This window comes from Globicephala melas, chromosome 2, assembly GCF_963455315.2.
Source record: "Globicephala melas chromosome 2, mGloMel1.2, whole genome shotgun sequence".
NCBI classification, from domain to species: domain Eukaryota; kingdom Metazoa; phylum Chordata; class Mammalia; order Artiodactyla; family Delphinidae; genus Globicephala; species Globicephala melas.
The window spans coordinates 29,867,933-29,888,712 of record NC_083315.2 but is presented as its reverse complement, the minus strand read 5'-3'; the positions used below and the strand labels follow the sequence as shown (position 1 = coordinate 29,888,712).

Genomic DNA, 20,780 nt, shown 5'->3' with positions numbered 1-20,780 from the left:
GTTTTTGCAGGATACTCCCTGTTCTGTGTCGCCTCGACTTGGCCTCCTGCCCCCCTTGTCAGCCCCTTGGCCTCCTGGCCCCCTTGTCAGCCCCCCCTGCCCCCCTTGTCAGCCCCCCCGCAGGAGGAGTCCTTTTAGGGCCCAGTTTTTGGGGGGTTTTTTTGGGCTGCATCTCGCGGCTTGCAGGATCTTAGTTCCCCAACCAGGGAGCAAACCCAGGCCCTCGTCAGTTAGAGCGCCAAGTCCTGACCACTGGACCGCCAGGGAAGTCCCCCAGCACCCACTTTTCAAATACAAACCAAGCATCTCCTGTGTTGGACTCATGCTCTGAGCCACTGTCCACCTGCCCTGCTCCCCCAGGGTCAGGTTCCAGGCCACGGGGGGCCCCTACAGCCCAGAGCCCATGAAGTTGCTCAGCCTGGCCGGTCCTCAGCCTGTTCACCCTGCTTGTCGTTCCCTCCACAGAAGCTGCAATGAAGGCTCCTGTCCATCTGTCTGTCCATCCACGGCTCTGGGCTCCTCCGCCTCCTGCCCTCCCCATGCTCCCTGCGTGGTGCGTCCTCCCTCTCCTCCAGGACTGTGAGTAGAAACTCTCTTTTCAGTGGCAGGTGTCTCCTGACCTGTTGGCCTTACTGAACCTCAAATTTTCTACTAAACATTCTATTTTAAACCAGCCTACGAGACACTTTGCAGACAGAGTAAACAAATGAAGGATAAGTAAACTGTACACCTTTTTACAGTATCGTCAAGTTTAATAATTTAATTTTTAGAACTCATTTTCCCATAAAATCACAGGCTCCATCAAGGTGGAGAGTGTATAAAAGTCACGTGGACAGGACCAGATACCTGTGAGGTCCTAACTGTCCGTCTCCCCAAACTGAGGGCTCAGGCCCAGGCTTGACCAAGTCCCAGTCTCTGCCTTTGCACCGTGAGTGGAATTGGGTTTGTTTTCAAATTAAGCTTTTACGCTTGTCAGCTTAGCAGGGAAATTGTCAGTTCTAAACTCATCTTTCCAGCAATAATCAAGTCACATGGGGTGGGAGAAATGGGGAGAGGTTGGTCAAAGGGTAAAAGTTACAGCTCTGCCCGCAGCAGGGAGAGTCTCCCAGGCAGCCAGTCCCCAAAGAGGGCACGTGTCACAGTCCATGTGAATGAAGTAACACAGGCCAACCCAGCGCGTCGGCTGAGAGGTGCCCTCCTGGGAGTCAGACGATGAGGCCAAGCAGGGTCAGGATCGTCACAAATGTCAGGGCACCGTCACCCCAGGGAGAGGGCTGTTTGCAGGAGGGCTGCGCTGGAAATGCCCGTTTACTGACTCGGGGGTCAACACCTGTGTCTGCACTGTAGTGGAGCTTTAAACTGTGTGCAGCGCACGCGCACACACGTGTGTAGATAAGCTTTGTATGTCCCATGTGTACATCAAGGTTTAATGGAAAAAATGAACAATTGTTCAGCAAAGTGGTGAGACGGGGCCCCCTAAAACTGGGCCCTATTTTTAAAAGGGGGACAGAGCCCCCAGATGCTCCTCAAACACCCAGGCACCTTGTCACAGGTGGACAAACCTGGGCTCCCTGGCAGCACCCCGCTCCCCGACCTCACTGGTAGCAAGTGAGTGACAGCAGGTAGCTCCCAGTTGCCTGAGTGTAAACCCCTTTTCCAGAAGGACCCTGGACTCCCTGCCCAGCAACTCCAGGTGGGCATCAGCACGCACCAGCAGGGCCTCAGTGCCCGGATGCTGGCAGGTGATGAAAACCAGGGTGGCCCGCAGACCCTGTGCTCTCTGCCTGTCGTGGGCCAGTGACAAGGCCTGCCCGCCCCCTGTCAGCTGGAGACTCTCCACAGCCGTCCTCAGGACAGTTCTCAGGACGGGGGACGCGCGGTTCCTCCTCCAGCCTTCCCACCCCTCAGGGCCCTGGGAGCGACCTTGTCTTCGTCTGCTTACTGCTGTCTCTTCCTCCACGAGGACTAGGAGTGTGTTAGGCGCACCGCAGGGTCCCCGGTGCTAAGACTGGCAGAGGCTCCCAGCTAAACGGCTGAGGGACAGTGACGCAGCAGTGCCAGGAGCCCCGTGTCCTGGGACGTCCTGTGTCTGAGCGGCCAGGACGCCCCAGGGAACAGGAAAGGACCTTGAGCAGGCCTTCCTGGTCCCTACCCAGTCCCTCCCCTTACTGCCTGCCAAGCGACCCCAGAATGGCACTCAACCTCCAGGAGCCTCATCTGTGGATGAAGGGTGACAGGAACAATTAGCCCCAAGAATGTGGAAGGAGACAAGTCAGACACCCGGCCCGGAGGGGTTGATGGATAAAGCTGCTTCTCTCACCAGCTGCCTGAAGGTGTAACCGAGGATGTGAGCTCCCTGCCACTGGGCGGTGCTCGTGGGCAACTCTGAGAGGCTGGAGGGAAGGGTGACTTCTGTGGTGGGTGATGCAGGGCCTGGCACTGGGCAGGCTCCAGGGAAGTGTTTGCTGCCTGCATCCATGACAGAGTTGGCCCAACCTCACATGCTAATAGCAGAATCACATTTAAACCAAGGATGGCGCGTTCAGAGGACACCCTTGCTGGTCCTACGGCAGAGGAGTAATGCATGACGCAGAGAGGGGGTGGGCAGAACTCCGGCGGCATCAGTGTGGACAGGGCAGCAGGCGGAGGGAGCATCCCGGAGCCCTCTAGTTTCCTGCCCAGGAGGATGAGAACCAAGGACAAGATGACTTTCCAAACTGGTGTGAATGGATGCAAGGTCGCAGAAGCAGCCTCATAGCCCTTAACCCACCCTCAGGGCCCTGTCCCCAGAAGGTCGTAAAGAATCAGGTTGAGGCTTTACATGGACACGTGCTCAGGCCAGAGATGCCTTAGTTTGGGCTGCCCTAGCCACACCTGGAGATACAGATTCTGGCAAAAGGAGTTTATTTGGAGGTGAAGGCAAGGGTGTAGGGAAGTGAGAAGAGGAAGAGAAGGTGACTAATTATGACTGTTATCAAGCTGCCTGCTGCTGTGGAGCCCCCACTAGAGGATCCCCCTACTGCAGGATCCCCCAATACAGGATGCCCCCACTAGAGGTTCCCCCTACTGTGGGCAACAAGAATCGGCCCACTAGGGAGCCTGGGAGCCAGTGCAGAGAGGCGGCTGGGGTCCTGGCTGAGTCTGCTCCTTGGGACGCTAAGCCTCCACACTGCAGCCTGCCCCAAGGAGGCCAAGCAGAGAGGTGCTGGCATTTGGAAGTGAGAGGAGGCCAGGGCGAGGGGCTCTGGCAGCCAGCACTCCCTGGACTGAGAGAGAGCCTCCTGCTGTCCTTATCATAAGACCATGGATAACTGACCCACCGTATGGACTTCGGAAGGTCAAGGGTACATGTGATCGTCTTGTCACCCTTGCCTTGCTTCTGTAGTGGATCCTGCAGACTGAGTCATTCAACCTGTGTTCCACCCCCTCTTTCCATGCCTTTTGTCTCTGGAAAACCTGAAATCTGTATTTCCCAGACACCCGTGCAACTAAGGTTCTGCAGGTGGCCTCAGCTCCTCTGGACAGGAGCCTGCCTGCGATCTAAAAGGCGGAAGTGAGCAACACAGGGTGGTGGAGGGATGGGGCTCCTGGATGGCAGGGAACAGAGGGGTCTCGTTCTCCCACAGCAGCAGCCCCAGTGTCTGGGCCTGAGCATCACAGACATTGGGGTTTCTATAGCAACCGTCTTAGGTGGAGTCAGGGGATTGTCTAGGCTGTGTTGTACCTGGCTATGGGGCCTCCACTCTTTGTTCCCTGGTAGTCCTGGAATCTCAGTCTTAACACCCAGGAATAAGCGCCCTCCGCTCAAACCACAAAAAGTGGATTCTGTCATCTGTAACGAATCACTGTGACCGATACAAATTGAGATTCTGAAGTCAGCTCCATTGTTCTTCCTGTGCGAAGAAACACAGGAAACTTAAGAAAAACACGTAAAAATCATCTGTTATCCCACCATCTGGAGGTAATTGCTGTAATATTTTTGCATGTTTCCTATTTTTTTCTATAGGCAAAATGACACAGTTTGTATTATTCTCTGCCAGCCTTGCTCACTTAACATGGATTATAAATGTGTCCCAGTAGCTTTGTCCATGTGGCCTTCAGCTCCCTAGACCAAATCAGATTCTATTCACTTTTTTTAAACCACCATATTGATGTACAATTGACATAGAAAAAGCTGTAACTATTTAATGTATACAGCCCGATGACTTCGGAGATAAGCATGCATCTGTGAAACCATCACCAGTCTGTGCCATGAATACATCCATCAGGTCCAAGTTTCCTCCACCCTCGCTATTTATTATTGCGATAAGAACACTTGACGGGAGATCTACCCTCTTAGCCAAGCTCTAAGTATATAACATGGCATTAAGAACCCCAGGCACCGTGCCGTGCGGATCTGTAGAACTTACTCATCTTGGGTACCTGACGCTTTGTACCCTTTGACCATCACCTCCCCGTTTCCCCCCTCCCCAGCCCCGAGCAACCACCCTTCTACTCTCTTCTAAGGGTTTGGCCATCTTAGATTCCTCATATAAGTGGTACTATGTAGTATTTGTCCTTCTGTGTCTGGCTTCTCTTAGCATAATGTCCTCCATGTTCATCCATATTGTTGCAAATGGCAGGATTTCCTTCTTTCTTTAAAGGCTGAATAATATCCCATTTTGTGTATATACCACATTTTCTTTAGCCGTTCATCAGGCAAGGCACATTTAGGTTGCTTCCATGTTTTGGCTATTGTGAACAATGCTGCAGTGAACATGGAGTGCAGATACCTCTTTCAGATCCTGACTTCAATTCCTTTGTGTGTATACACAGAAGTGGGATTGCTGGGTCATCTGGTAGCTCTGTTTCTAATTTTTTGTCTGGCCTTGGTGTCAGGGTAATGCTGGCTTCAGAAAATGAGTTTGGAAGTGTTCTTTCTTCCATTTTTGGAAGAGTTTAAGAAGGATTGGTATTAATGCTTCTTCAAATGTTGGGTAGAATTGCTTGTGAAGACCTGGCCCTGAGTTTTTCTTTGCTGAGAGGTGTTTGGTTACTGATTCAACCTCCTTATTTATTATTGGTCTGTTCAAGCTTTCAATTTCTTCACGGTTCCGTCTTGGTAGATTGTATGTTTCTAGGAATTTATCCATTTTTTCTCAGTTGTCCAATTTATTGGTATATAATTGTTCATAATAGTTTCTAATTTTTTTTTTATTTCTGTGACATCTGTTGTAATGTCTTCTCTATTATTAATGACTTTATTTGAGTCTTTCTTTTTTATTTCTTAATCTTGCTAAGGGTTTGTCGATATTGTTTTATCTTTTCAAAAACCACCTTAGTTTCATCTATTTTTTTCTGTTTTTCTATTTTCTAATTTTATTTATTTATGCTCTGACCTTCAGTTTTTTCTTTCCTTCTGCTAACTTGGATCTAGTTTGCTCTTTTTCTAGTTCCTTGAGGTGTAAATTTAGGTTATTTGAGATTTTTCTTTTGTGAGGTAGGTATTTATTGGTATCTCTTGGTACTTTCCATTTGTCTCAAAATATTTCTAATTTCCCTTTAAGTTTCTTCTTTGATTCAGTGTTATTCAAGAGGATGTTCTTTAATTTCTGTGTATTTATAAATGTCCCCATTTTCCTTCTGTTATTGATTTGTAATTTCATTTCACTGTGGTCAGAAAATACATTTGGGATGATTTCAATCTCCTTAAATTTGTTAAGACTTGTTTTGTGATCTATAATGTGATTTATCCTGGAGAATCCATGTGTGCTTGAGAAGAAGGTGCACTCTGCTGTTGTTGGATGTTCACTATATATCTGTTTGGTCCATTGGTTTATAGTGATGTTCAACTCTGCTGTTTCCTTACTGATTTTTGTCTGGATGTTCCATCCATTTTTGAAAGTGGAGTATTCGAGTCTCCTACTATGATTGTATGTCCATCTATTTCTCCCTTTAGATCTGTAGATGTTTGCTTTATATATTTAGGAGATCTGATGTAGGATGCATATATATTTATTTTTATTATTTATTTTATAACCATTTTAAAAATTGAAGTATAGTTAATTTACAACGTGTTAATTTCAGGTCTACAGTGAAGTGATACATACATATATATGTATATGTATATAAATGCATATATATATATATATATATATACTTTTTCAGATTCTTCTCCATTATAGGTTATTACAAGATTTTTTATTTTTTTAAATAAATTTATTTTATTTTATTTTTAGCTGTGTTGGGTCTTCGTTGCTGTGCGCAGGCTTTTCTCTGGTTGCGGAGAGTGGGGCCACATCTCGTTGTGGTGCACGGGCTTCTCATTACAGTGGCTTCTCTTGTTGTGGAGCACAGGCTCTAGGCACGCGGGCTTCAGTAGTTGTGGCGCATGGGCTCAGTAGTTGTGGCTCGCAGGCTCTAGAGCACAGGCTCAGTAGTTGTGGCGCACGGGATTAGTTGCCCCGCGGCTTGTGGGATCTTCCCAGACCAGGGATTAAACCCATGTCCCCTGCATTGGCAGGCGGATTCTTAACCACTGTGCCACCAGGGAAGCCCCTATTACAAGATATTGAATATAGTTCCCTGTGCTATAGAGTAAGTCCTTGTTGTTTATCTATTTTATATATAGTACTGTGTATATGTTAATCCAAAACTTATTTATTTGTATTAAAAATTTTTTACTTTAAAACATTTGTAAAGGTTACTTTCCATTTTTATTTATTACAAAATATTGGCTCTTTCCCCATATTGTACAATACATCCTTGAGCCTATCTGACAACCAATAGCTTGTACCTCCCACTCTCCTATGCCAATATTGCCCCCCACCAACTGGTAACTACTAATTTGTTCTCTATATCTCTGAGCCTGCTTCTTTTTTGTTATATTCACTAGTTTATTGTATTTTATAGATTCCACATATACATGATTTCATACAGTATTTGTCTTTCTCTGTCTGACTTATTTCAGTTAGCATAATGCCCTGCAAGTTCATCCATGTTGCTGCAAATGGCAATATTTCATTCTTTTTTGTGGCTTAGTAGTATTCCATTGTGTGTGTGTGTGTGTGTGTGTGTGTGTGTGTGTGTGTGTGTGTACACCACACCTTCTTTATCCATTCATCTGTTGATGGACACTTAGATTGGTACTGTATCTTGACAATTGTAAATAATGCTGCTCTGAACATTGGGGTGCATGTATCTTTTTGAATTAGTGTTTTTGCTTTTTTTGGTTATATACCCAGGAGTGGAATGGGTACATAGATAATTGTTATATCTTCCTGTTGAGTAAACCTTTTTATCATTATATAATCATCTTCTTTATCTCGTGTAGCAGTTTTTGATTCAAAGTCTGTTTTGTCTCGTATAAGTATAGCCATTCCTGCTTTCTCTTGGTTACCATTTGTATGTAATATCTTTTTCTATCCCTTTACTTTCCACCTCTGACTGTTCTTAAAGCTATAGTGAGTCTCTTGTACACAGCATATAGTTGTAGCTTGTTATTTTATCCATTCAGTCACTTTTCATTAGTGAGTATAATCCATTTAAATTCAAAGTAATCATTGATTGATTATTATAGTTATAGTTATTCTTAATACTTCTGTCTTTTAACTTTTCAACTAGGGTTAAAAGTGATTTGTGCACCACCATTACAGTATTGCACTGTTCTTTATTTGTCTATATATTTACCAGTAAAATATATACTTTCTTATGCTTTTGTGTGGTTGTTTAGTGTCCTTTTGTTTCAACTTGACAAACTCCCTTTAGCACTTCTTGTAAGGCAGGTCAAGTGGTAACAAACTCCCTCAATTTTTGTTTGTCTGGGAAAGTCTATCTCTCCTTCATTTTTTTTTTTATATATATAGTGCTATATATAGCACAAGCTCCGGACGCGCAGGCTCAGCGGCCATGGCTCACGGGCTTAGCCGCTCCATGGCATGTGAGATCTTCCCAGACCGGGGCACGAACCCGTGTCCCCTGCATCGGCAGGCGGACTCTCAACCACTGCGCCACCAGGGAAGCCCATCTCCTTCATTTTTAAAGGGCAGTTTTGCCAGGCATAGTATTCTTGGTTGGCAGATTTGTTTTTCCAGCACTTTGAGTATATCATCCTACTCTCTCCTGACCTTCAAGCTTTCTGCCAAAAATTCTGCTTATAATCTTAATGGAGTTTCATTTTATGTGATGAGACATTTTTCTTTTGCTGTTTTCAACATTCTCTCTTTAACTTTTGACTATTTAATTTTAATGTGCCTCAGTGTAGACCTTTTTTAGGTTCAACATATTTGGGGTCTTTTGGGCTTTATGAATCTAGAGGTCCTTTTCCTTTCCCAGATTTGGGAAAATTTTAGCCATTATTTCTTTAAATAAGCTTTCTTCTCCTTTCTGTTCTTCTCCTGGAACTCCCATTATGTTATATTGTTTTTCCTGACTGTGTCCTGTGAGTCCTGTGGGCTTTATTCACTCTTTTCCATTCCCTTTTACTTTTGCTCCTCTGAGTAGAGCATTTCAAGTAACCTGTCTTCAAGTTCACTGATTCTTTCTTCTGCCTGATCAAGTCTGTTATTGAAGCTCTCTATTGAATTTTTCAGGGCAGTCATTGTATTCTTTGCTCCAGAATTTGTTTTGGTTCTTTTTTTATGGTTTCTATCTCTTTGTTGAACTTGTGATCATGTATTGCTTTTTCTGATTTTGTCTAGTTGTCTGTCTGCATTCTCTTATAGGTCAATGAGCTAAGATGATTATTTTGAATTCTTTGTCAGCAGTTCATAGATCTCCATTTCTTTGAGGTCAGTTACTGGAGCTTTGTTTTGTTCCTTTGGTGATGTCACGTTCTTCTGATTCTTTGTGATCATTTTATCCTGTGTTGATGTCTGCACATTTGAAGGAGTAGTCACCCCTTCCAGTCCTTATGTACTGGCTTGGGAAGGGAAAGACCTTCACCTGGCTAGAGATTCTGGGAATCTTTTTAACCTTTTGTATAGATGTGCCCACTCTACTCTTCTCATCCCTCCTTGGGGGGCTAGTTTTAGGATTGTGTGCCTTGTCCTGATACCATAGAGCTTTGTAAGGTGCTGAGAGCTGCCTATTCCTTTCCTCTAGGGTGTGCTCAGCTAGGCTGGGGCATTGGGTACAAGCACCACTTCCATCCCTCCCTTCTGAAAGGTATGTCTTAGGATTTTGTGCCTTTTCCCTACCCCACAGAGCCATGTCGAGTGCCAGGCATCACCCACCCATTCTCCATAGGGCAGTGCACTGAGTTGCTAAGACAAAGAGCTCAATCCCACGCCGTCCCTCCCTCCTGAAGGAGCAGTCTCAGGGTTGTGTACCTTCCCCCAATCCTGCAGAGTCAAGTTGGTTGCTGAGATCTTCACTGGCTGCTGAGGTTCATGTACCATCTGTGGACGTGTGTGGGGCACCATCTTTGGGGAATTGTTGCTTTGGGGGTGTATATGTTGGTTGTTATGAGCCTCCACCCTTTTCTTTGTTCTTAGCTGCTCCCAAACTATCCAGCCATGCCGATTTCTTCAGTGTTCTGGATGCATCAAGATAAGCAGAGCTTTTAGACGTTGCCCCCAAAGGCTGGGGAGTGAGACCCTCACCTGTTCTCTCTTTAACCTGTGGCGGAAATCGTGGGCTAGGAGATCTCTCTGCGTTCTGAGTTTTGTCAGCCTCGGGGAGAGGTGATGCAAGCAAAGGGACACTGCTCTTTCTACCCTTCCAGTGTGGCCGACCTTGCATTTTGTGGTCCACTGGGGTGCTGGAACCTCTCACCTGGACTCCAGAGCTCTCACAAAGGTATTTTTGCCTGTAGATGGTTGTCAAATCATCAGTGTTTATATGGGGGAATGAGGACTGGAACCTCCTAGTCTGCCATCTTACTGATATGACTCCCTCTCTCCATGTACTCTTGTAACACTTGGCCCTTAGAACAAAACTCAAACTTCACTCACAGCCTACAAGGTCTGAGGGATCTGGCCCTACTCACTTCTCCACCTTCCTCAGCTTCCAGCTTCCTCTGGCTTATCCCGCTCCAGCCACACATCTTCCATTACTTCCCTCTCACAGCCAAGCTCCCTGACCCCAGCATCTTGGTAATTCCTGTTCCCCTTGCCTGGAAGATCTTTTCCTGGCTGTTTCTTTGGCTGGCTCCTTCTCAACTTTTGGAGTTCATTTTAAATGCCAGCTCCTAGAGCAGGGTTTCCCTGTTTCCCCATCTAAGAAACCTCCCCAACCCTCCCATGGTTCTCTGCCACATTACCCCTTCTTCCTTCTGTGTACTTGTCACATTTGTCCACTTGCTTATTGTCTGTCTTCCCCCATAGAATGTCAACTCCAAGAGTGCAGACACTGTATCTGTCTTGTTTATCACTATATTCCCTGCCCATTCCCTGTACATTTCTTTTAAAAGAATATTTCAAACAGCAACATAACAGTCAATGTATACAGTGCCATACTTGACTTCACCCTTTTCTATTTGTGTATATGCAATAATTTCTGATTATAAATAATACTACAATGGACATCTCCATGCATAACATTCTTTGTCCCTGCCTCTGGTGATTTTGTTCAGTAATGTCTCAGAAGTAGAAATATTGGCTTCATGATAGAGCATGAGTATGTTTAAGGCTCCTTCATAAACATGGCCACACTGCACTCCAGGAAGTCTGACTGAAGCCCTAACATAAGTCTCACCACCCCTGAATGTGGGAGCTATGAGACAAGAGATGAGTTTTATTTATTTATTTATTTATGGCTGTGTTGGGTTTTTGTTGCTGTGTGTGGGCTTTCTCTAATTGTGGCGAGCGGGGGCTACTCTTCATTTCAGTGCGTGGGCTTCTCTTTGCAGTGGCTTCTCTTGTTGTGGAGCATAGCTCTAGGCACGTGGGTTTCAGTAGTTGTGACACATGGGCTCAGTAGTTGTGGCTTGCAGGCTCTAGAGTGCAGGCTCAGTAGCTGTGGCTCACAGGCTTAATTGCTCCGTGGCACTTGGGATCTTCCTGGACCAGGGCTCGAACCTGTGTCCCCTGCATTGGCAGGCGGATTCTTAACCACTGCACCACCAGGGAAGTTCCAAGAGATGAGTCTTTAGATGAGCAGTGCACATGGATCACCTGGGGATCTGATTAAAATTCAGATTCTGATACAGGAGATCTGGAGTGGGACCTGAGATGCTGCATTTCTAACAAGCTCCCTGGAGGATTCCCCCAGAGGTTCTCATCCTGCCTGCTCTTTCCTGTCAGTGTCTGGGCTCCATATTGACACAGCCCCTGGGCACCTGTGCCACTGCCCAGACCTCAGCCTGCCGGGCCAGCAGCCCCAGCAGGAAAGCCTGTGCTCGTTTCTGCTCTGCTTGCCTCAGGCCCTGTCTCCATTTGGCTGTCAGCTCCAGGCTCCATGACCCCTGATGTATGTGTGGTTCTTAGGGGTTCTGAGTTGTTTTCCACGAGGTGTGGGTTGAACTTAACCCTTCAGATTCCAGGATGCACCACTGCCCTGGGTGGGGTAGTGGACATCTGTGACTACCTTTCCTTCCAGTCCTCTGTTTCCGCATCATATGGTAATAATATCTGTTTTTTCCTGAGAAGACCCCACCCCCACCCCCACCCCCAGCCTTTCCTGGTCCATGTGGTTTGGGGGAAGTTAACCTTCTATAATACCAGAATCTAAAGGTGAGCCTATAACCTAGATCTGGCCAATCAACAGATTTCATCTCCTTGCTTTCAGTAATCTGTTTGAGGGTGGACATGTGACCTGGTCCCAGGAAATCTGTGCCAGGACTTACAATAGAACTATTGTGAATGAGAAGCTCTCCCCCCTCTGGGGGGCTGCCAGGGCCACTACATAAGCTAACTGACCAGAGAGTAAGGCCAACATGGAAACCAGAGATAAGGTAACTCCTGATGTCATAATTTGAGGCCCTGGGTCAAGCTAGACCTGAAGCTGACTTGATTTTAATGGGCTTGGGCCATAGTGGAGCTGGGACCAAAGCCATCACAGCAAGACACCAGCTTGGGCACCGAGGCTTGTGTGTGTCAGTGTGTTCAGCACAAACTAAGGAGGGCAGAGGGCTCCAGAAAGAAAAACCTCAAAAGTGTGCCTGCCCCCCCACACACACATGTACCCACAGGCATGTGGGCACGCACAGTCCAGGCCAGAATAGTGGGGATCATGGTGGGGGTGGGGGGACTGCCGCCAACAGAGAGGAGGGCTGCTCCTGTCAGATGGGAGGTTTTCCCACGTTACTGGCGTCTTTGCATGATACACAGTGAGCTTTGAAACAAAAATAAGAGGCAAATTGGATGGGTAAGAAGTAGCTTAATGTAAGTCAAAACAGCATTTAAATCTGGTATAGCCTCTAAACAACATTGTGCCTTTCATCTCTCCCTGGAAAGGAAGTCCTGAATGCTGTCAGTTTTTCTTATGCATGTACAGGGGCTTCAAATGCACCATCGTGGGGGGATGTGGGGGGGTAATGCAGAGAGGACAGGTGGCCGGGTCAAGGTCGCACAGCCCATTGTGTCCAGTGCACCATCTGGGGGAGAGGTGACCAGTGCAAGGTCACACAATCTACTGGGGCAGAGCGGACACACGGGCAAAGGTTTTCTTACTAAAACCCCGGGTTTGACTCATCACCAGAGGCAGGTTTCTTGGGAAGCTATGGAGGCTGAAACTGCAGGGCCCTCACTTGTTCAGCCCCTTTTTAGATCCCAACATAATTCTGGGTTCTTTTTCTTAAAAAACACCACCCAAAACTACACAGATCCACAAGGTGTGGATCAGCCCCAGCCCCCAACCGACCCAAGGCTGTTTCCCACTTCCTTCCCCATCACCTTTCAAGAAACCCAAACTCAAGGGCGTTGTCATAAACTTGAAATAGGTACTGAAAGGCCTTTGCTTCTAGGGTATCTCTGCTTGTCCTCGTGCAGTTTCTTCCCTATTTCTGATCATTTAGGCACTTGTTATGCAAACGACATCTACGGAGACCCATTCTGTGAAATGCTTACATGCCTCTTTCAAGGTCCTCTGCTTCATCTTAAACATAAAACCAAATCCTCTTGCTTCTCCCTGGCCAGTGCTCGGGGGTCCCAGCCTGCAGAAGGGGAAAAACCCGTGAGAAGCTCCCTAGCCATCCACCCAGTGACCCACGAGAGCACCGCCCTCCTCCTGGCCAGTCAGTGCCAGTCGAACGTGGACTGTGTTTCATAAGTAAAGTGGCTCCATTTCGCCACAGGTGCTTCTGTCTGTCGGTGTCTGTCACTTCACTGGAAGCATCTGCAAAGCCCAGCTTGCTGTCTGGTCCTGGGATGGGTGTTGACAAAACTCAGCAGGGAGCCACCTGCTCAGGGCTGGGTGTGCTTGAGGCTCCTGGAGGGGACACAGGTGGGGGCACGTGTCCCAGGGCAAAGGTTTAGGGGAGCACTGAGAGAGGCTTCTGGGAGGAGACCTGAGGGCAACCACCTCCTGGAGGAGAGCATGAAACGTGTCTTCACTCCTCCAGAACCCGGGCAGGGATGCAGGCCACACCCCACGTTAGTTCACGTGCAGGATGCACTTTATAGAAGCCGCATCTGTGGGTAGGACAAATCCTTCCTGTCCAAATCACATTTTGCAAAAAATTAAAATAAGAAGTTGGGCACTTTCTTCTTCCCACCTTCTCTAGCCGAGTCCTCCAAGGACAGTGGGGACTCAGCCTCCAGCCTGCTGACCACTGGTAGGCAGGGCCGGGTCTGGGACTACTGGCAGCAGTTTTGCTTCTCTGTAAAACTTTAGATCTCTCTATCAAATCTGAATGAGAGCCTTGCTGGGTAGAGTAAATTTGGTCATAGGATTTTCCCTTTTATCACTTTAAATATACCATGCCATTACTTCTGGCCTGCAGAGTTTATCCTGAAAAGTCAGGTGATTACCTTATGCGAGTTCCCATGATGTAACTCACCGCTTTTCCTTTGTACCTTTTAGTAGTCCTTAATTTTTTTGCCATTTTAATTACAGTGAGTCTTGGTGTGGTCCTCTTTGGTTTGATCCCGTTTGGGGCTTACTGTGTTTACTGGGCTTGGATGTCTGTTTTCTTTGCCAGGTTAGGGAAGTTTTCAGCTTTTATGTCTTTAAGTATGTTCTCTGCCCCTTTCTCTTTCCCTTTTCCTGCTGGGACTGCAAATGTTAGTGCACCTGATGTTGTTTCAGAGGTCTGTTAAACTGTCCTCATTTCTTTTTATCCTATTGTTTTCTGTTCGCCTTCAGTGATTTCCAGTACTCTGTCCTCCAGTTTTCTGATTTGTTCCTCTGTATCATTTCATCTACAGTTGTTTCCTTTTAGTGTATTTTCAATTCAGTTATTGTGTTCCTCGTCTCTGTTTGGTTGTTCGTTAAGATCATCTTTTTAAAAAACTTCTAAGGGACTTCCCTGGCGGTCCAGTGGTTAAGACTTCACCTTCCAATGCAGGGAGTGAGGGTTCGATCCCTGGTCAGGGAGCTAAGATCCCACATGCCTCGAGGACAAAAAAACCAAAACATAAAACAGAAGCGGTATTGTAACAAATTCAATAAGAGACTTAAAAAACCCCAAACTTCTAACTTCTCCCTCTGGTTGTCGTTTTTTCTCCTGAGTTCTTTGATTATCTTTACAGTCATTACCTTGAGCTCTTTCTTGAGTACATTGGCCATTTCCACGTCACTTAGATCTTCTTGTGGGTTTCCTTGGGTTATCTTGTTCCTTCATTTGGATCGTGTTTCTGTGTCACCTCATTTTTCTTTTTCTTTTGAATTTTCTTTCATTGTTTTTTTATACAGCAGGTTCTTATTAGTTATCTATTTTATACATATTAGTGTATATATGTCAATCCCAATCTCCCAATTCATCCCACAACCACCACCGCTGCCCTCACTTTCCCCCCTTGGTGTCCATACATCTCATTTTTCTTAACTTGCTGTTTTTATTGCTATGTATCTGGTAGGTTAGTTACATTTCCTGACCTTGGAGAAGTGGCCTTTTCTAGGAGATGTTCTGTGTTTCCCAGCAGCCCGCTTTCCCCTGGTCACTAGAACTATATGCTCTAGGTGTACCCCCTGTGTGGGCTGCTCGGGTCCTTCTGTTGTGGTGGGCTGACTACTGTGGGTGGTCTGGTAGGCTTGGCTGCCCCCAGTCTGGTTGTTTGCCAGGCTCTGCCTTGTATGGTGCTGTCAGTGCTGCTTGGAGGGAGAGAATAATGAGGCAGCTGGCTGCACAACCATGGGTGGCATCGAGACTAGTGCTGGCTCACTTGGGGGTGGCGTTGGTGTCTAGGAGGTATCAGGGCTGGTGTATAGAGCCAAGTCCTGGGGCTATGCTGGCTTACTGGCAGGCAGAGCCAGGCCCTGGGTTCTGGTTGCAGGGCCCAGGAGAACCAGAGCTGGTATCACACCACTGTTCTGGACACAGCCGGCTGCAGGATCTGGGGCGTCCTGAATCCTGTGTTGGCATTCTGCCGTGCGGGGCAGGACCCAGCCGAGTCCATAGATGGTCCTTGCCTGCTCGTGTTTGGGCTGGGTCCGTAGGCTGCTGGGCTGTCCTAGGTAGTCCTAGGGCTGCTATCCATCCACTGGTAGGTGGGGCTGGTTGGGAAGCTCGAGCAGCCTCAGTGGCAGTTGGCGCCAGGGCCCAGCCAGTCTTAGGGCTGGTTCTGGCCTGCTAGTGAATGGTCTGGTTCCACAGGCTGCTGGGCAGCAGGACTCGTACCTGCCTGTTGCTTTGGGAGGCTGGTCCTGAGGCTAGAGCAGTCTCACTTGTGGGAGGGGCCTGGGATTCCGGTGCTGATGCCCGCCTACCTGTGGGTGGAGTTGGGAACCAGGGTCTCTGGCTGGAGGGTCCTACGGGGCCCTGGATCTAGTTCCTGTACACTGGTGCTTGGAGTCTGGTCCCAGGGCTTCTGGTGGTTAGGGTCCAAGTCCAGGGGCAGCTGTGGGCTTGAGAGGGTCTGAAGGGAGCCTGAGCGCTGGTGGATGGGGCTGTGTCCCTGCTCAGTTAGTTGCTTGGCCTGTGGCATTCTAGTACTTGGGCTAAGGGTACCTTTGGGTAGATTTCTAAGGGTGACCCCTTACACAAGCCTAAATCCACCTGCAATTTCCACCAAGCCAGCAGCATCTACCCTAGGCAACAACAAGGCCACACCTATTCCAGGAGGAACTCAGCCCCTAGGAATCAGGCCCAGGGAAGCTGCACTTCTGGAAGTTGTTACCCAAACCGTCTCACTACTCAGCAGTCCCAGGTGTGCTGTGCCTGACATCTCCAGCTCAGTGCTACTGAACACGGGTCTGAGGGAGGAACATCTGCTTCAACAACAACTTGTCAAAGATGTCATTTCACGAGCCCCACAGGAGGATCATAGCTTAGAGTGGGTCTTGATTCCCCCGCAAACTTGTACTCACTTTAAAGCTTCAGAAGAAACGTTTGCTACGTGGTTCCCATGCAGTTTCCCATTAGTATTACGTGGTGAGTATTTAGAAATAACATCACCTGTGCCCTCCCCGCAGAGTCTGTCTATTTATCTGGGTGGGAGCATCCGAGTGTTTTAACTCCAGGTGATTCTAAGGTTAGGCCCGGTTTAAGCCCAAGCCCAAGGGCTGCTGGTACCTGGTAACAGTTTCCAGTCTTCAGTCCTTTTGCCTTTGGGGAGGCATCAGTGTCTGCTCTACATGGGATTGGAAAGGGCAGGGCAGTGTAGCCCACTTAACTCTGTGCTGTAGCAGAAGTTTTGGGCATCTGTGTGAGGGGAGAGCATATACAGACAGGAAAGAAAAAGCTCACAGCTTGTTCTCCATGCAAGAGCTCATTGTTCCTGAATCTCTCTTTTTCAGAAGGTTGGCATTTGTATTTTTTTTTAAGATTCCACATATAAGCGATATCATATTTGTCTTTCTCTGTCAGACTTCACTCACTATGACAATCTCCGGGTCCTTCCATGTTGCTGCAAATGGCGTTATTTCATTCTTTTTTATGGCTGAGCAATGTTCCATTGTATATATGAACTATATCATCTTTATCCATTCCTCTGTTGATGGACATTTAGGTTGCTTCCATGTCCTGGCTATTGTAAATAGTGCCGCTATGAACTTTGGGGTGCGTGTATTGTTTGGAATTATGGTTTTCTATGGTTACATGCCCAGGAGTGGGATTGCTGGATCACATGGCAGCTCTATTTTTAGTTTTTTAAAGAATCTTCATACTGTTCTTCACAGTGGGTGTACCACTTTACGTTCCCACGAACAATGCAGGTTAAAGTTAATTAATAAGCAAAGCCACGGGCATATTCACCACCATGACTGACATGGGAAAAACTCCACAGTGTCCAAAAATCTCATCTCAGGACAGGGCACTGCTGAAATTTTGCAATGACAGAGTTGGGCCCTTTAGCCAAGTTCAAAAAATTCAGACACTTGCCACCAAAGTCTGATAAATACCGTAGCTTCCTATTTACACTACAGTTACTCAGTTACTTAAAATGGATTTAGATTGACAAACAACTTGACATGTCAGTTTGCTAAGTACCATTTGACAGAGGACTCTAATACCATCATGAGACAGTGCAGGGCTTGCATGTGTGTGTCCCCAGGCGTGGTCTGGGTTTCCACCATTGTGTCACCCACCAGAGGTGAAGGATCACTGATTTCCCAGGGACAGGCTGCCTCTTGTGACTTCCCCTCCTCACTTCAGCAGCCTCCAAGTTACCTGAACCTGGAAGACAAGTCTTAGTTGCCATCAGTGTCTCCCTCCCACTCACTATCTTCAGAGGAAGAGGAAAGCTGAAGGTCATCATAGAGGACACTTCAGGGGCCAGAGCCACGGTGCTCCTCAGACTTCCTGCAGAGGGAGAGTTCTGACCAGGAGGGCTGGATTTCCGCCACAGGATGGGAAGAGGGAGATGTCATGGACCTGCAGCTCCACCAGCCTCTGCTTAATCTTGTGAAGGCCATCCTGAGGGGCTGACCTGGAACATGGTTAATTGGTGGAGGATGGGGTCTAGTGCAGGCTTGAACAGTATTGGGGTGAGATCTGTTGAGTGGAGGTTGGAGGTCAATGCCTTGCACCAGGGCAGGTGTCCTCCTGGCCCTTGGGATGCCCTTGTTGGTCGATGTCCAGTTGTTCTGGGTGGAGGATGGAGATTCTGGAACACCCCCCACCCCGACCCAGATCTGGTCTCTGAGTCCTCTTCCGGGGAGTCTGGATGGGACTGAGTCTGGGTTTCTTTGCGGGGGCTTCAGTCAAGCTTGGATGGAGATCTCTCACTTGGTGCCTGGATGCTGCTTTTGGAGTCCTGGACCAAACTTCTCTCGATGGGAGACACTGAAGGCCGGGTGGATTTCAGGTCATGTTTCCCGATAAGTGAGCTAACCGAGCGATCCATTTCCAGGACAGATTTCCTCTTGGATGTCTGGAGGAGTGTCAGCCTGCGTGGATGCAGTAGAAGAGCAAAAACCAGAAAGATGATACGTTAGAATTTTCACACCATCAGATAAAAGGTAAAATTAACTCAGCAGCATCTCATAGCATTAAATTTAACAGCAGGAGATACGAGGAATCAATTTAAATAGGACGAGTTACTCAACCTCAGTGGTGGTCACGAAAAAAAAATTACCATATTGCCTTGGTACACTTATACATCGGAGAGAAAAAGAGACTGTAATAATATCTCTTGTTCAGCAAATGGAAAGAAGCTTTTTCATACACACTTTTATGGATTGTACACAGTTTGGGGTCTTGCAGGCACTGTGATGGTGAAATAAGTTTGATAGACAATTTTGGAGGATATATCACTATTTAAAGATGCCTGGGGCTTCCCTGGTGGCGCAGTGGTTGAGAGTCCGCCTAACGATGCAGGGGACATGGGTTCGTGCCCCAGTCCGGGAAGATCCCACATGCCGCGGAGCAGCTGGGCCCGTGAGCCGTGGCTGTTGAGCCTGTGCGTCCGGAGCCTGTGCTCCGCAACGGGAGAGGCTACAACAGTGAGAGGCCCGCGTACGGCAAAAAAAAAAAAAAAAAAAGCGTGTTCTAAATTAAAAGATTCTACTTATGGAATGCCTCTGATAAAATCACCTCTGTTTCCCCTACCACAGCATGTTCTTTCCAGACATGCAAGTAAGAATGCAAAATGAAAGAAGTCGAGGAAAATGGCATCTGAAAAGTACACGAAATGATCACTTTAGTCGGAACAGAATGGGAACAATTCTCTCACACAGAATGGGATTGGGGCAAATCGGGGTTAGCCAGAAGGGCAAAAGAGCGGGAACCAGGAGAGATTTACTCTCACACGGTTGCAGGATGCTGTCACTTTCTTCCAGTACTGCTGCTGCCTCCCTGTGGTCTCCCGGGAAATCTCTGGAGGAGCTTCCTCTGCTGCTATGATTTATTTAGTAGACCATCATCGAAAGCATTGACATGAAAGCATCCGATTCATTTTGTTAAATCAAAGAACAGCACTTTGACCAGTGCTTGCCTTCTAGGCATGGCATCTTGATGAACAGTCCTGTTTTTTTCCAACTGAAGATCAGCCTCCAGCCCGATACGCTTTGTGCTCTCAGGGTCCTGAACTATCTCTCGGAGTGCCTTTCTGAATGGGAACGTTTTCACCAGCATCATCGCCTGGAGACATCTTCAGCCTATACCCCCCATCCCCCTCCTTTTTATTCTTTGTATTCTTCAGCTCTCCTTACACTGGTCTCTCGCACGGTAGCAGTGTTGTCCTAGGCATGCTCAGGTGTCTCCTAACCCCACCCAAGTGGACTTCCAGTGTCATCATTTTCGGTTTCTTAGCTGCACTTTCGTCGTTCTTGGGCAGTTCTTTTTTTTTTTTTTCCATGGATGGGGAAGACCGGGGCACCGGGGGGCGGGGTAGGGGGCAACACAGTTACACACTGCGTGTGACCCGGAAAACTGATACACACCAGGCAATCACCAACAGGCTCTGAAGGAGGATCAATCCCTAGACACGCTGCACGCAGGTTTGCAATTTGTGGGTTTATTGCAGACTGGACAGGCAGCGGCAAACTTTGATTAAAGGCTTAACTCTTTCATTTTTGGCTTTTTAATTGGCTACTCTGACAACTAGCAATTCAGCTCTCTCTCCCATCTCAGTTGAGTTCCAGACACTGACTTTCTATAATTAAACTTACTAGATTCAGGGAAATAAAAGACAAGTTTAAATATTGTGACAGAGAAGCGGAACTTACCTTTAAGAAGAACAAAGCAATTTTTGGGAAAAAAATGAAATAAAAATTCTAAAAATGAAAAGTACATAACATGGTGACCTCAGTGGATGTGTTTGAAAGTGCTCACCTTAGAAACAGACAATAAAAAAATAGTGAACAGAATAAGTACCAGAAAAGAAATTCAGAATAATAAAGCCTGAAGAGGCAACATTTTGAAAAAAATAGTCATACCCAGAGGGAGAGATATCACAGTACAATAAAAAAATTCTAAAATGCATTTAATTAGAATCACAGAAGTTAAAGAGAGAAATGAACAGAAGCAATATTTGAATTAAAATGACTGAGAACTTTAAAACCGATGAATGAATACTCCACAGACTCAATAAGTTCGTTAGATTGCAAACACAGCCAAAAAAAAAAAAAAAAAATCTACATCCACATTGATTACAGTAAAATCACAAAAAATAAAGACAAAGAAACAACCCGAAAACCATCAGCAGGGGATAAAAACAGGAAAGAAAGAAAAAAGATTGCATAAAAGAAGAAAAAATTAAATGGGCATCTAATTTCTCAACTGGATCACAGTCGAAAGATAGCTTTCATATATTAAAAGGTTA

General features: G+C 46.8%; 1 long non-coding RNA gene across 3 annotated transcripts in view; it reads left to right on the top strand.

The window, feature by feature from the left end:
• The window catches only part of LOC115864551 (uncharacterized), a 64,763-nt gene that overhangs the window by 14,377 nt on the left and 29,606 nt on the right, over positions 1 to 20,780 (top strand). For all 3 annotated transcript variants that reach the window (XR_009562811.1, XR_004043999.2, XR_009562810.1), the window contains exon 3: positions 466 to 579. This is a non-coding gene — a long non-coding RNA (uncharacterized lncRNA). The remainder of the gene's footprint in view (positions 1 to 465; positions 580 to 20,780) is intronic.